Source organism: Dermacentor variabilis, chromosome 5 (assembly GCF_050947875.1).
Source record: "Dermacentor variabilis isolate Ectoservices chromosome 5, ASM5094787v1, whole genome shotgun sequence".
In the NCBI taxonomy this organism is placed as follows: Eukaryota; Metazoa; Arthropoda; class Arachnida; order Ixodida; family Ixodidae; genus Dermacentor; species Dermacentor variabilis.
Window position 1 is genome coordinate 51,396,404 of NC_134572.1, and position 17,073 is coordinate 51,413,476.

Genomic DNA, 17,073 nt, shown 5'->3' on the forward strand with positions numbered 1-17,073 from the left:
TTCGATCAGGCATGACGGCTGAAGGTGGTCCTTGTAGCTGTATGAAATAGTTTTATAAGCGGAACATTATAACTTGTGAAGAATTGGCTTTAACAAAGTTCGTGGAACTTCCAGTCACGCACATCCGCATGTCTGCTTCGTTTCTTTGTTTCTTTTTTAGAGTGAGCCTAGGTAATTTTATTCTTACTCGTAGAGATTATATTCAGCAGGCAGATAAATTGAAGAGGTGGGATACATTGGCTTCCTGCTACGTATCACTCCTGTATGAGCTGCTTACTGTATTCGTGCAGTGAATCATACAGAAGGGAATACGCCTGGAACTTGTTCACCGCTTTTGGCTACAGCGGCAGTATCCGAGATTCAATTTGTGCTAAGTAAATTAATATATAAGGCATGCATGACTATAGGTTATAATTAAACATTAATTAAGCCTGCAATAACCGCATGTCTATAAAAAGTTGCTTCTGTCAACTGCTACTAGCTACTAACTAATAATATGTGTTACAGTAAAAGGTTACGCGAAAGTAGTAAACAGGATAGCTGAAAAAGCATGAGAGTATTATTTAGGTAATCGAGCCGCAACTGTTCAATATGCACGTTTCTGCCGTTTTATGAGAGACTGGAGCTTCTTTCGCCACCGATTGCGAATTGCCATTCTGATTTTTTTCCCGCCTGCGTTACTTAATTTACTTTTCCTGTGTACTTCGCTCTCGTGGAATGACGTACTGCATAACATAATCTGCTTTTCTGTATTTTGTGTTATCGCCAGAGATAATAATTAGAGCGGGAAATGTGTAGCAATCAACCCGTCATCCGTTCGTACACCCACTGCGTTTGCCGTTAGCCTATGCATGATATCCTGTCGGGCTTTGGAATGTTTCGACACATAATCTAATAAGCCGTTTTCTCATTATCTATATCATGTGAGCCACCTTGCATCTTGTTGCGATAATATCGCCCCGAACGTCTCACTCTCGGGAATAGAAAGCTTTTGTGTTTTATTCGACTGGGCAGCCTAGCCGTGCATACCGAATAGCTGTTCCTGAGCGCCGCACATAGCTCATTGTAATTAAGAGCCCGCGCGGTGTAAGTGCTGTGATCTGTTAGCGAGAATATCTAGTTAAGGCGGATGCTTGTGAAAACCTTTTCAATGTATTTCTTTAGTAGGGGAGGCTGGGATCAGATGAGGAAATTACGGTGCTATCGATTTATGAAGAACAACTTCCAATAGGTCCCCCACCACCCCCAACTCACGTCTCTCGTATAGCTGGTTCTTCTCTAGCAACTGTTCGCCTTCCACACTGTAACATAATTTACACCCTAAAAAGTGAAAAAGGGTGTAAATGTGTCTATAACTCACACCCTTGGGGTGTCCGTCATATAGATAACACCCGAAGGGTGTGAGTTATAGACACATTTACACCCTTTTTCACTCTTTAGGTTGAAAATATTTTACAGTGCATGGGTTGAAGTCAGTGAACGTCATTACGAGCTTTTCGTGCGTATGCTTTAAATCTGGCCTCGTCCACAATAAGCTGTCGTAACAAGTTTCATGAACGAACATTTTACTTCTTTTACCGAGTGATCTACGGAAGCTCTACGCCTAGTATGACCCAGAGGGATTGATTTCCTGTATTTCTTTTTTCCACTTAAGTTACAAAAAAATTAATATAGCAATTTGCGATTAGTAGAACAGTCCGAAATATTTGCTTGTACGTAGCTGCTTAGAGTGAGAGATGAGTGCTACTTTGGTGCGGTCACTTCTTTGTTCGAGCACTGATCGAGTTGTCATGGTTCGAACATGGTATTGCGAAAAAAGAAAGAAAGGGAAAAAAAATGAAGAGAAGAATATGTGTTATTTTCCATGGTTTCAGGCACGTTTAATGCATAGTTCAACAGCTCTGTTTACCTGGAACGTAATTCAGAAAGATTTTTGCTCGTAAAGGCTTCTCTGAGATCGGCAAGCCATCCTTGCAATAATTATACGTGCAGTATGAATATTGGTTACTGCGTGCTCTTACTCGTAACTGTAGCGTAAAGCATATTTTGTCAAAAGGGGCTACGATTTTTGCAATGACTGCCTCGTGCCGTTTTAAATTTAATCCCTTTAGCCACGACCATTCACTTGCGTGCTTAATTTTTGCCAGTTTGCCAAGAAAAAAAAACACGCGGATATTTACTTGCAGTCCAACGTCCGCTTATACAGTCTGACTCCAGTTTACTTTGCACTGGAGAGTATTGATATCTATGACCACTTTTTCCGTCATCAATAGTAAAGAATTTTTCTTTCTATCCGCGTTATGCCTGTGACTAATGATTAACTTGTGCATGTGGTTCGAGCCAGGCATGTAACTCTTTTCGCGAAAGAAAGAAGCTAGAAAATACGCCGGATGATTAACTGTGCATTAAACGGAAATTTATTTATTGTGGAATTACGAAGACTCACTAGAAGATACACGAAGAGTTGTCCTACCATATTTACTTTTTTTTTCAGTGGTGTCTAAAGCACCATGAAATATTATTACGCAACTTTTACACAATTGTTGACAGGGCATCATAATCCGTGAGTGACAGAGTTAAGTCAGGATCCACCCTATCACTAGGAATGCTGATCAAACGGTGGTTTTGTGCGCTTCTTCATTTGTCCATCGTGGACATAAGAACAACTGTATTGCCGAGAGGATATAAGAGGATCAGTGTCCACTGTGATTGCCAGAGTTCAGTGCTCTTGCTCTTGCTATGGCTCTGCAGTGAACATCATTGTACTTCAGCAATGGGAGTCACCGATTCATTGTCTCGGATATTTAGTGACATTTTGGATGCGTTGAAAAGCGCATTCCTCGACTCTTTTGTACCAAAAGGTAAGCTCGACGTTTGGCTTTTTTTCCTGCATGACTCATAATGACTGTGCGTGCGCTCACTTCTCACTACAATGTCAAAGTCGTCTATCCGACCGCCTGAGTCTTCACATGTCCATGTGCACTGGCTGCACCGTATACACTGTCGTTTATTCGTTTGCATTTTACTGACGTTGCCGCGAGGCGAGCGAGTAAGGGGGCGGGGTGCGCAGCTCCATGGGGTGGCACTCGAACATGAGGATCTCACTCACGCATGCGATGACGACGGATGATTAAGCTGGTATGACGTTGATGAAATGAACCCGAAGGCATAACGCCGACTGAACTACCACGAATGCATGACGGCGACTGGGTGACAACTCAATGACAGCGATTGCATGACGACGGCAGAATAATAGCGACAGCGTGATGACAGCGTGATGACAGCGAAGTGACAAGGCAGGGACAACGAACAAGTGAAGAAGATGGAGCGATGATGATGATACATCGGTGAAAGGATTCTCAAAATTTGATGAAAGCTATGAAATTACGGGGACCGAATGCCGACGATCGACGCCGTGTTTGTAGTGCAGCTCAGATCAGCGCTTACGTCCATCCCCTCCAGCGCCAGACTGTCCCTGTTTGTGCTGTATCCAGTGATTGCTTGCACTATGTCCGATACCGGTCAATCCTGTGAGCCAGACAACAGTCAGCACCTGAAAAATGGGAGGAAGAGGCGAAGAAAGTTTGGTTTGAAAAGTGCTCTTAGGACTACATTAAATGAACTATGAGAGAGAGAGAGAGCAAATGATAAATGAAACGTAGGGAGGTTAACCAGGACTGAGCCCGGTTGGCTACCCTACACTGGGGAAAGGGAAACGGGGACGGAAAGATTAAAGAAAGAAGAGAAAGTCCACCGGGGATATCATTCAGTCACTCAGTCCGGATCACAGACGCTGACTCAATCCTGTATCTTTCAAATATCGCAGCAGCGCTTTTGTGGCCTTTTGTAGCTGCGATACACGAGGCCATGGTCCCAAGATCTTGTTCAAGGTGAACGGTTTTCTATCTAACTGGTTGAGAGCTGTGCAGAGATCTTGTCTTTCATTTTCAAATGATGGGCAGTACCACAGTAGATGGTCTATAGTTTCTTCGACACCGCAGGCATTGCACTCGGCGCTATCAGCCATTCCAATTAAAAACGTATATGCATTCGTGAATGCGACGCCCAAGCGTAAGCGGCACAGCATTGTTTCCTCATTACGCGGAAGCCCTGGTAACAGCCGCAGGTGCATAGATGGATCGAGGGAATGCAATCGATGTTGAGTGAAATCAGGTGTGTGTCACTTCTCCAATGTCATACGGTGCGCTAGCTTGCCTAAGTGTTGGGCTGCGTCAGTACGCGATAAAGGTATAGAAACAAGGGTTGCTCCATCGTGTGCTTTCTTAGCAGCTTCGTCAGCGAGGTCGTTGCCGGAGATACCGCAATGGCCAGGCAGCCACTGAAACACGACGTCGTGCCCTTTCGAAATCATGTGATGGTGCATTACTCCTATCTCTGATACGAGTTGTTCACAGGACCCGCGACGAAGAGATGACAGAAGACATTGTAAGGCCGCCTTTGAATCACAGAATATTGCCCACCGATTAGCTGGTTGGTTGTTAACATATTCAACGGCACCTCGGAGGGCAACAAGCTCCGAACAGGTCGATGTTGTCAAGTGAGAAATCTTGTATCTGATGCTTAGTGATCGTGATGGTATAACCACTGCCCCGGTGGAGCTGGTCTGGGTGGAAGAGCCATCCGTATATATGTGGACTCGGTGAAAGTAGAAAGTGTGCAAACAATCCAGAGCTGCTTGCTTCAAGGCCAAGGTAGGCAGGTCGTTCTTCTTTCTTATCCCTGGAACCGTAAGACGCACTTGAGGTTGTTTTAAGCACCACAAAGCTGAGGTTGAACGTGCTGATGGTGTGAACCCCGATGGTAGCGAGGCACGATGCTTGCTGACCTCATTGGAGAAGGATGCCTGTGGTCGTCGTTCTGGCATACAGGCAAGAAAGCTTGATTGAATCCTTGAAATATGACGAACATGGGCCCTAAGCGAGTCGGTGCTGATGTAAGTCGTGATCGGGTGGTCTTGAGCCATTATAAGGGTTCCTGCTGTTGAGGCACTCCGCGGAAGGCCTAGGCAAACACGTAGTGCCTGTGCTTGCACGCTCTGAAGTTCTCGAAGGTGTCGTCACAAGAATCTTCACCGCTGACATAGTACTGCATCGTGTCGTCGCTGTCAGTGTCGCTCTCGGTGCCGTTGCGCTTCCTGGAGGCAGCCGTCGCGGGCATTGCCGAGTCCGGCGGACGCGCGTGAGACTCCATCTCCGTCGCAGTTAAGGAGGAAACAGCAGTTCAAGGCAGAGTCCAAGAAATTCACAAAATGAGTAGAGCTGGAAGACTCGGCGTTCCGCCTGAAAGGCACTTCCAAATGAACTATGAATTATACAACAAGCAAATATGGCAAACACTACATGGATGTCGCAAACTATGCACCTTACACAGAACACATCACAGGAACGATTTTGCCATCTATAGCGTTTTGCCGGGGGATAGAAGGAGAGGTGAATGTCAGCAATAATAACAACGTCGTCTGTGTAAGTCACATCGTCTTTCTCTCGCTTGCTCCGCGCTTCTTCTAGTGTTCAGCTTCTATATATGCACGCTTTCACAATATTTTAGCGTCAGTTAATGCGCGGAAAGACATAAACACACGACGTTTATAGAACCATTTCAACAAACTTTGTGCGAAGGATCTGTCGTCTTCCTCTCGAACTCGATAAAGAGAAGGTAAACATAATTTTATCAGAACAAAGCAAAACAGAGGTAAATGATTGTGATAACTGTCTCACAGCACTTTAGAACCGAGCGTACTTTGGCAATAGTACTAACGAGCCATATCAGAGGACCATCCTAGATCTGCGAGGAAATTTGTTAAATGGCTTGCACAGTTTTCATTTGATCTCAGAAATTATGCAAAACACAGATGAAGGCGAAAAGTATTTCGTATACGGAGCATGAATTTAAACAAAGAAATGCCCAAAATGCAAAAAAAATATTTCAGCAATAAAAACGTTAGGCATAAACCATCCTTTGAGGATCGTCGTCAATGCAATTAGCATTTAAGTGGTGGTGCACGTGTAATTTGGTGGTGGAGGTTCACAATTGAGAACATTGGTAAAGATTTGTTTTAATGAGATTAGTATTCCTAGCATACTTGATGCACATTCCTGTATCTATGTTCAAACCTTTCTCCAATTGCTTTTCCCGACCCAGTGGCCCACACTTGCTTGGACCATTAGGTCGTGGTCATAATGCTGTAGTGGTTATTGCGTCGTCACCGTTCCAGCTCCGTCATCCGAATATCTTCAGGTCATCATTGTCACGCCATTCTGGGACATACAGTCATCGTTGCATTGTCGTCCTGCCATCATCGTCACGCTGTCGTTTTACCATCGACATCATTTCAGAAATATCATCCGATTGTTGTCATGCCATCGTCGCGACGCCCCCTTTGTCGTTCCGTCGACGTCATTCTATCGTAATCATGGTGTCATTATTCAATCGCGATTATAACGCAACCCGTCGGATGTAGATGTACTGTCCCGTTCACCCGAGCGATCCAAGGAAGCGCCATAAACTGACCACCGCTTCATTGCTACGCTTGATGGGTTTAGAATATTTGTTGAGAACACAAAAATATATATGTTTATTTGCGTACCTCATTGACGTTCTCTCCGCTTCCACAACGGCTACATGTCCTGCAGACTTTAATGTTCTACAACCAACTTCTTACCCCGGCAGATGTCTAGTCTGCGGAGCGATTCCGACGTTATTTCACGTAACGCTGGAATGGGATCGTCCTCCGGTCTGGGTATTCCCCCTATTTCTATCGTATCCCAACGATTCAACATTGGTAAGCCGTGCTGCGTGACGGACGCCCACAGAGGCGAGAGGGCACTGGTTCGCCAAACACTGTACATGGCAGCAGCTATAGGGACCCTGGACTAGGCGGCGCACCTGAAATTTTCTCCTAACGCATCAACAAAAGTCGCAGTCTCGCCCGAAAGGCGAAGCATCGATTGCGATAGCAAATTAGCACACAGCCATACGAAGTAAGGATGGTACTTTTATCGGCCCTATCAGGTTGTAAACATTCGCTCGTTAACTAAACTAACAAGCATCGCGTCAGCGCGCACAGCAAACATGAACACACCGCACTAGATGACGGCGGACACTCGCTGTCAAAACGCTGGCGTGAGGAAACGCGGCAGCAGCGGAGAGCGAAGTGATCTTCCTGCTTTCTATCACTTCAACGCTAAGTGAGCGCCGAGAACACACAGCACGCACAAAACTATGAGCCGGCGACGCACCTAGACTCAGCCTCCAACGCATATCGCTCTCAGGATACGGCCGCGCGGCCGCACGCGGTCACCACATGCGCAGTTGCCACCACATGCGCAATAATTCCACTCAGGCCACTAGGGTCTTCTCACCATTCTTTATTTAATTAGGAAAAGAACCGCGACTTCAGACGCGACGTGGCGAAGGAGTGGACAGAACGAGCGGTAACTAGCAACTGAGGTTTATTACCATGAAACACATGTCCACTCCTTCGTCACATCCCGTCTGAAGTCGCGATTCTTTTCCTCTTTAAGCATGTCGGACCAACTGGCCCATAGTTCCCCCCTCTTGTCACCATTCTTTCTTATCAATGGATGTGGACCGTCCTCTACCCTCGACACCATGCATCCGTATCAACCGGATGCGTATGAATTGAGCCCTCTTTCAGTAGTAACACGTAACGCCGAAGAGTGCCATCAGCTGGCTCGCACTTTCACGACCGATAAGCAAGGCATCTAAAAAGATCACCTCGCCCACGAGCAGCCTGCGCCGACCTTAGCCATTAATTCTCACGTCTGGCTTCAACTGTCATTCCACTTTCCAGGACTAAGCTCAACGTTTGCTCCTCCAAAAATATCCGGGTCTGTACCATATTGTCGAGTGCACGTGGCCTGTGAACTATGGGGTGGAATCGGTGAGGCCATTGTCGGGCAAGCGCTGTCATGTACGCGAGATGCTTCACATATGTTGCCTTGTTGTTATTCAGCCGTAAAAAAAAAGGGGGGGGGGGATAAACTAAAAAATGCAACCAAACGCTGGTCACTGTTATTAGTACCACTTTTGCCTGCAGCTTCTTCTTCACGGCATTGTTTTTTTCACTCTTTTTGGACGGCGGTAATTATCGGCATCTCCTGGCGTGTAAAGGGCAGTTTTCTTATCGATTCGGTGATATGCAAAACAGCGCTCATCATCAGACCTGGCAGTAACCATTAAACCCATAAACAATATGACGGTCACCCGTTACCTCGTCTGGCTTTCCCCTAATTGTACAGCACTTTTCGGGCAAAATTGACAACTGGAAACAATAGTCGCAAGGAATTGAGAAATCAAGCGATCTACTAAGTGAAAGAACCAAGGCAACAACCAAATAGGAAGGAAAAGCGAAACAAAATTTAACCGTTCTTTCTGAAAATATTTATGGATCAGCATCTTTTTATTTAAAAAGGAAGCAGAGAAAATGCTGTTGGAAGTGGAGAATTTCGTGTGTTTTGAATGACGCTTCTACTGTTATCAGTCGAGCCGCCTGACGTAGCCACTTCCTTGTGCTATGTGGGTATTTTCGTAACCTTCCGCGGTGGGCTCAGTACGTCTAGAACCGCAGCGTCCTGCGCTCTACGCGGTTGTACGAGACTGGTGACCACGCATTCTTACCCAACTTCCCGAATAACAACACGAGTTGGTTTTGGCAATGAAATTGGCAGAGCAGTAAACGAGGGATCCAAAAGAAGTCTGATTGTTTCGCAAACATATGTATAGTTCTCTATAGTTCTTCCAGAGCTAATGCAAAAAACGCTACTACAAATCTTTATTTTACACTTTCGCTTGTTTACTTGTTCTTGGCAGTGTTCTTCCTGCGCTTCTGTCTTGCGCGAGCCCATTTCATGTGGTTCCAATTGTTTGCCAAGTAAAGGAGAGGTATATCTCACAGGCGTACCTGTGAGTTACACCTTATTTCAATTCTCTTTTGCAGGTTTACGCGTCTTTATGGCGAATGCTGGGCATTATTCACATTTGAACTAGTAAAGGTACCTCCCCCCCTCCCCCCCTCCTTTGCATAGAAAAGTTACCTTGGGTTGCCCCCCCCCCCCCCCCCGAAAAAAAAAAATCCTGGGTACTTGCCTGGCCGCAGTTGTAAAACCTTTACTCTCTATTTTTTTTATGGGCGTCCATTTTCTGCACTATGAGCAGAGCGTGGAACTTGAAATCGAGCATGCGGGCATTGGGATATGCGGAATGATGGCGTTTTGTTCCCTCCTTTATGTCCGTGTAATGACTGCTTGCTCGATAAGCCCGTGCGGGCAGCGCTTATTCTGCGCAGTGCAGTGGAAACCCCATTGACCACTTTCTTTTCTTGCTCAGCTAAGAAGCAGAGACTACGTGGTTTCGTGCACCAGTGCAGAGTTATATCAAAATATTCGTTTTCAACTGGTATCAGAATACCAATTATATACGCATCCCAAGCTCACGCAAGGTCCATTTTCTGCATAAATTGCGGCGTAACTTCTGATGTGGAAACTGTCGTTAGTTCCGCAGTGTCGCCTGCGCAACAGCTACAACAACAAAAAGCACCGGTGCGGAATATAAGGCGATCTCCGAGAAATCCAGAGAAGACGCTATCTCGTCAGTTCTTTCAAATGTTCTTAGCATATTTGTTCAATAATACCCGCAGGAAACTGGAAAAGAGTTTGTACAGAACTGGCAAGATGGAGCACTTCCGCTAAGAACGTCGATGATGTCGCTCTTACAGGTAGTGCCTTGGTAAATGTAACGGGAGCCCTTGTTTTTGGAAACCGTGCAAGAGAAACGGCTCGAGCGCAGAGGCATCATTGACCACTGAAATCAGCAACAGTTGGAAAACTTCGTTTTTTTTTCTTTCTTCTTTTTCTGCAGGTGTTCATTTTCTGCGCTATGAGCAAGCCATAAAATTTGAAATCTAGCGTGCGGGCATAGGAATATGCGGAAATTATGGCGTATCCGTGTAAATGTAGAAGCTATCATTTCCTTGTTTTTCAGTGTTATAAGTTCGCGTAAATATGTCCCGGTTTTATTCAATTCTCTCCGCGAAGTTTGGTCTTGACCAAGTTAAGGTCACGAGTATGCGCCTCATCTAACGCTGTCTTAGTGAAACCACCTTGGAGTACTGTACATGATCTTTCAAGTTCCATTTCAAGAGGAAATACCGACCATAAGTTTCGTCAGGTTAGTATTACTCTTAGTCGAAACACTATGCATGGATATAAAAGCTGAATCACTACCTCTGCTTAAAGACAAAGAAGCGAACTCATGGAACAGAAATAGCGGGGCTGGGTTGGTTATTGGGCTATCAGTATTCGGGTTAAACAATTTTTTTTAGTAATGAATATTATCCATCTTGCAAACATTAGAGGAAAAAAACGAAAGACGGCCCAAAATACGGCCCAAGCTCTAACTTACAGATTAAAAAAAAAACGAAAAGCAAAAAAAGTAAGCTTGACTTGTGATTTCCGATACGCTGGGCAGGACTGGGGCTGATTACCTGGCTAAACGTATTTAATAAATACTCAAACGAAAACGCAACAAAAGGTCATCCTGTCCTAGGCAGCCTAACTTACGACCTAAATACTAAAAACCAAAAGCGGAAAGAGGGAAACTTAATCCCCCAAAGCCCGAACGTATCGTTTCGGATACCTGGAGTATTGTACGTCTAAATTCACTTTAAAGCAAGGTAAATGCAACACAAATCTAGCAGTACCACTTCTGGCTCGACGAACCGAGTTTTCAGTTGCGGATACTTCAGAAAATCAATTACATAATGATGAAATACTGTACTATTTAGGTTTTTGCGCAAAGAACCCTTAATATTTTTTTTTGTACGAGAGCGTTCTCTATGTCCACAAATAATAGTTGCCTTTTTTTTAAAAATTTCCCTTTTAAAAGCCTTTCTTGATGTAGTTTGGTGTTTGGGCTTTCAGGGGTCAACCGGACGAATCGATGACGCTTACTGTGCAGTCCATTTCGCCGTGACCACTCGGTTATTTGAATCGAGTCGTCTGCCGTACTTACAGCAACTCAACTTACGAACCACGTCACGTCGCCGTGGTAACCCGGCAAATTGCTAGCGTGCACGGAACGAGGCCGCGCCCCATTTGAGCTGGCGGGGACGCTGTAACACAGTTACACCTTCCCGCACGTTCCTGTGTTGGTACCGCGGTGGCGTCTCTACGGTCGAGAGGCGCGTAATTTGATTTCTCCCGCACGACTGCGCAAACTGTCGTTGCTTCTGCACCGGTCTGCACTCGTCGGGTGCCCGTTGTTTGGCCAATTACATTGATCCGGACCCATGAAGTGGCGCTCCGATTCTGCAACGTCCCTGTGATTCTGTGCGCCTCTTCTTGAGGTCTGCAGACTTAATAATTCGCATGAGGATGTTGTTTGTTGGGCGCAGGAATCGGTAGTCAGTCTTTGCCGCTGCGAGATGTCACTGAGGCTTGCGGTCGGGGCGAAAGTTGGTCTACTTGCCCAACTGCAGCCGCACTAACACGAAGGAATGAGATATATAAAAAAAGGGGGAACATAGGGAGAATAACCACATTGTATCTCTGATTGGCTACTGCCTACTGGACAGATAAATAAGAGGTAAAAAAGTATGAGGAGGATAACAACAACAACGACAACGACGACGACAAGAAGTGTGGCAGGAAAGAAACAGCGTGAGCATCTCACCACTGACATCGGACATGCCCGTCACAGCGCAGCTAAAGAAGGACATGAGATAAGATTTGCGTGTCATGCCCACAACATGCCCCGACATGCAAAGCGGTTAATAAAGATGTGAGGCAGGTCCTGTGATCAAACATATTTATTTGATTGCAGAAAATTTGTTGTTTGACATTTCAAGACGTCAGTACTGTTCAACGTGCAGACTCTAAATATGGGTAGATTATAATAAAGGTAAGCGGGCGTTTGTCCGATTTTGGCCACACCCGCGCGTTTTATGGTTTACGTGGCACAGAAGTGGTCCAGGCGGCTTCGGTATCTAAAGCAACTAAACTGAATTTCCTAAATGATGTACAGCGTTTGTGCTCAAATGTAATGAAACCACTGCAGTTCCTGCTCGGATTTAAAAGCGCGTCAGGTTTCAAAAACACAACGAAGCAACCGCTTTAGGCAAGCCCTGTCGCCTGACTACTTAGCCTTTCTCTTCCTATTGAAATAAGTCTGCTGACAGGGCGCAAGGTGACTATAACAAGTATGGTAACTTACTCAGCGATCGAATCTTCTATCTGCTTGAGCAAGAAGAGGAACTTTTAGAATCAGGGAGGCGGTGAATCTGCAAGGTCAAAACAATTCAAAAGCGTACACTAGCTCTAGGGATTGTTTCACTTGACTCTTCTTAAATATAGTTTTCTGTAATTTCATGGCTGACGATCGCTCCAAGTGTAAGTACATCTAATAAAAGCTTCATTCCCGGACAGATCTTTAAAGGATACTGCTGATAATTTTATGTTCCCCTAATCACGTTGCCTCTAGCTACGGCCTGAGATTAGGGCCATCGAAATTATTAATAAGGTTTAAAATGGCTTTCTCAGTTCACCGCCAGGATCGTCAGCGTTAGGAAAGTTAATTAGTGCCTCCCCTGTTCTCAGACGCCCGATCTCGATTCGGAGCTTCGGAGCTTTCGCTCCATCCTCTTTGACTAATTCTTCGCTTTAGTGCTTGTGTTATGCATGATTGTCGGCTTCTAATACTAACAATTTTGTCTGTAGTGCTCTTCGCGACGCAGCAGCAAAAAATTATACGGAACTCTTTGAAGTACACGTCGGGCTACATCCAAGCGTCGCACGGGCATGCTAGCGCTTCTTGGGTAATAAAAGTCGCTTTAATACGTATGACATGCGACTGCACTAACGCTCTGATCTGTGACTATCATGTTGCTGATGCAGTTAGCGTAAACTTTTACGCGCGTTCATTGTTATCTTAGTTATCGTATTATAAGGCTTGAGCTGTTGCCCAACATGACAATAAATAAGTAACGATAATAAAGATATCTGATTGGACGCACTGACGGACGAGTGGAAGCAATCGCTTCTGTTTTCATGCTTCAGACTGTCAGTACTCTTTCTTCGGCATCACAGTTACTGGACAGAGGCAAGCCATAATCTCTTGGTTTAAATATCGCTGCTTCGGTTTCACCAGGGTCATGGGTAACACCCATTCACCTAAACTTCTCTATCGATAACGCACTTCTGGGCGCTCGGCAGCGTCGTCCTGCTATCGTGCAGACTGTCCCTGCCAACACCCGAGACTCTGAACCCTTGACCGCTGCTCTGCGAAAATGGCGGCGGGGTGCTGCGTGAAAGCGGCATACTAATCACCCCCGCGGGCTTCGTTAAACCCGACCGCGGTCAGCGCATTGTCCGCTGCGAAGCCGGCGGGACCCTCCTTCCTGCAGTGACCGCGTTGGCTCGGGGAACAAACAAGGGAAGAAAAAAACAAGGGGGGGAATGCATTAAAGCGCTCACGTTCTCCTCGCATTTCTTCAAGCGCGGAACACAGAGCTGGATCGGTGACCGGAGCGCGTCCCCTATGGGCCTCATTACTGCGCGCGCGCTCTGGCCCCGGAGAACTAGTCGTTAGGCAGTCCGGCGTTGGCAACGGCTCATTTTCAGTGGGCAAAGGCTTGCTTTGGGACAGCGAGCTCGAGCGTGTCCAGGTATCGACCGTCTACTTGCCTTTTTGGCCTCCCCGATCGCTTAATGTGTCACGTCGCCCTCTTCCTTTCATCAATATCCCGTTTCGCCTGAACGCAGCCGTTAGGAGGTCACCCGCAGCTACGTTGGAGGGACGCGACACGGTGATAAACACTGTAGCAAGGAAGCGGCACTTCTTTTCGTATTTTGCGCTGTCCACCGTCAGCGGATGGCTTTACCACTGCGCGGATGCCTGCGCCCTGGCTACGCTTTATTAACTTGTGTAACATTGAGCTCCTTTTTTTTCTGCTGCAACGTGGGAAGTTGGACATTCCGTTCTTGTGCAGCAAAAGCAGCGACGTTAGTGGACTGAATTGGGCAGGTTGGTTCGTGAAGGGGGCGGACCGCAGAGGACCGGACAAGAAAGATGGAGCACGCATTGTGGAGACATCCAAAAACCAAATAGCCAAATTTCGTTCTCTCGTCCAGTTTATTACTCTTTTTTAGAATGGGTTCTATTTCAAGCTACGTTTTCTCAGCAAAAGCGAACAAGCGAACAAGCAAGCAAGCAGATATGCAATCATGCAAACGTGCAAACATGCAAGCAAACAGCCCGTGTCTGTCGTCTTTCTTTCATGTCCTGTCGTCTGTGCTGTTCGCCATTGTATACATGCTACAGAAACTGCTTCAGCTACTGCAGCTTCAGTCTTCCGGCTTTTAAACTTGACTTCGTACTTCCTGCTCAAATTCGTCGTAAGAAACCTTCTTTGCATTCTTTCGCCAGGTCTGTGGTCAACCGTATTAGGGCACGAAACCGGGCAAGTACATCAGCATAGTTATTTACCTTCTCGTTCACCTGCGAACATGATAGTTGAGAAGAACATATCAATTACACGTCCTCTGCTTTCGGCTCTGTGACTTTGTCCACTATGCCAGATCTGGACAAGGCATTGAACCATATTATATAGTCCGATGATACCTATCGACAAAACCGTTTGAGGAAACCGCAGGAATTGAACAAAACAAATGAAATTTTTCCCCAACAAACTGGAATGTTTGATAAGAACGAATGCGCAGGGATACCTGCGTAGGTGACGACTTGTCGCCGAGAATCCCTTTGCTGCTTGAGTTGTTCTCGAAGGAAAACGTACTAGATCGAGGGCACATAAAAAAAAACAGAAAAAATGCAGCAGAGCCCATGGAGTTGGAATCTATATACAGCAACACTTTGTGTGAGTGCATAAAGAGTCGAAACACGAGCGCGCGCAAGCGCGGGCGCACAGGAATTATACCAAGCCTTTTTGTAAGCGGTGCTGCTGACTAATGGCGAGTACGAAGGACACCTTGAACGCATCATGGTTTCAGAGGAAGCATGCGCATAGGTACGTAGCGCAATTCGAATCTATTCTATGCGCAGGAAGCGTTTGCTTCCTCATAACCGAGCAGCCACGCACGCGCGGATGCAAGCTTTCTGGTTCTCTTAAAAGCGACGCTTTTCCTCTGCGAACGTCACCGGGTTTCGTGCACTGTGGGAGCTGCAGCCCGGCTGTTCCCTTGCCGAATCGGCCGACCAATCACAGCGAAGCATGCGCGCCACTGGGTTCCTTGCAGCCCCACTAGATGGCGCTCGCCTCCACGCTTCCGCGGAAGCGGCAGCGCCGGCCATGCGGGAAAAGAAGAAGAAAAAAAAACACGAAAGCATGCCTTCGGAGGCGGTACCGCTGTCGAGGTGAGCGCCATCTGGTGGTGTTGCAATCGCAGCGCCATCGCAGCGTGAACCAATCGCAGCGCGTGCTTGCTCCGCTGCGATTGCTCGGCTTATGCGGCAAGTGAACAGCGGGGCCGGAGCGCCCACAGTTACAAACCCCGGCGAAAGGTAGCAGAGGAAAGCGTCGATTTGAAATATGGAAGAAGAAAACGCGTGCTCGGGTGGCGCTGGCAATGAGGATTTATCGAGCGTTAGCTCTGCTAGCACGTGCCGTCGCACTGCGCGGCCGAACGCTTTTGTTGGGCGACTCCGACCGAAAACCTTCATTAGGGGGCAGCGTGCGGAGTCGGAGAACGTAAAGCTGCTTTGTGCATCCTTTCCTTTACTTTCTCTTGTTTCGTTTACGTCTGTGTCGTTTACGCACTGCCTTGTTCAGCGTGAGCTTGGCTGTTAAAGCTAGTTGCTAATCCTATCGATTCCCGACACTCACAACGAAAGGCTGTTAGCGTTACTGCAACGAAATATGACAGTCTTTTTGGTTTTGCCTGAAGAGGAAGCTTTATTGAAGGGCCCAACTGTGATGCCGCCTATTCAAATGCATGTAAACGCAGAAACGCTTTTCTTAGATAACTACGCAGCACGTTTTAATCAGATTTGGTGTATTTGAGATAAAAGTGAAATTGACCATAGAAAGTGAAGATCGAAAGTGCCTGTTAGAAGAGAAATTTCGATGTAGGGCCTAAATTTCTCACAGGAATTTTCAAAGATTGGTAAGTGTAAAAAAAGAGAAAGAAAAAAAACCAGAAGCACATAGTTTACAAATTTGTAGTTCTGCACCAATAACAGATATTGCGGTTCTATAAAATGCACCTGTTAGAGCATCCAAATCGAACGAATTTGATACATCAATTTATATCTTTCGTGAATTCATTACATTGCTTACAAGGGCTTTACAAAAGTCCTACTCACATATTAGCGGTCTACTTGAAAGCCATGTACAATACATGAATTTTGTCTGCTTCGTATGTACCAATAGGTAGAATTAACAAAACTGTGATATCATTTTTCATTGCCGAGTTAGAGTTGTAGTTGTTGAATGAGTAGAGCCGCCAGACTTACACAAGTGGAACTTTGGCCCGCATCACCGCTTCTTTTTCGACTTATATAAAGAACAGAGCTTCACAATTATGTGTAACACTTCCTTTTAATTGATGCCGCAAGGCAAACTAACCCAATATTTAAAACAAAAGCCGTATAGTCTCGCTTTCTGAAAATTCTTGATACTTAAGTTTTTTATAAGGATAGAAGAAAATTACGGCCTAAATCCAAACCTTGCTACCAACATTAATTAGATTTTAACTTTTACGCGCAAGCGTAACTGGCCAGCTCGTGAAATAGGCGGCGTTTGTCTGAAGCCGAGAAGCAAATGAATGAGGAAGGCACCTGGGCCTCCGTGCTGGCTCATGTTTGTCTCCAAATTTCGTTTGCGTATTTAGTTAGCGCTATGGACAACAACTGAGAAATTTGAGGATAAATATTGTTAAAAATCCTTCACACTCTTTGAAATAACTCTTTGAACACAAAGTCTGACGCGCATATGCTTGAAATAGCGCTACTGAAATGTTTGGTATCAGTGGATAACGAAAAAATCTATGAAGAACCAACCCTACTTACTATATAAACATA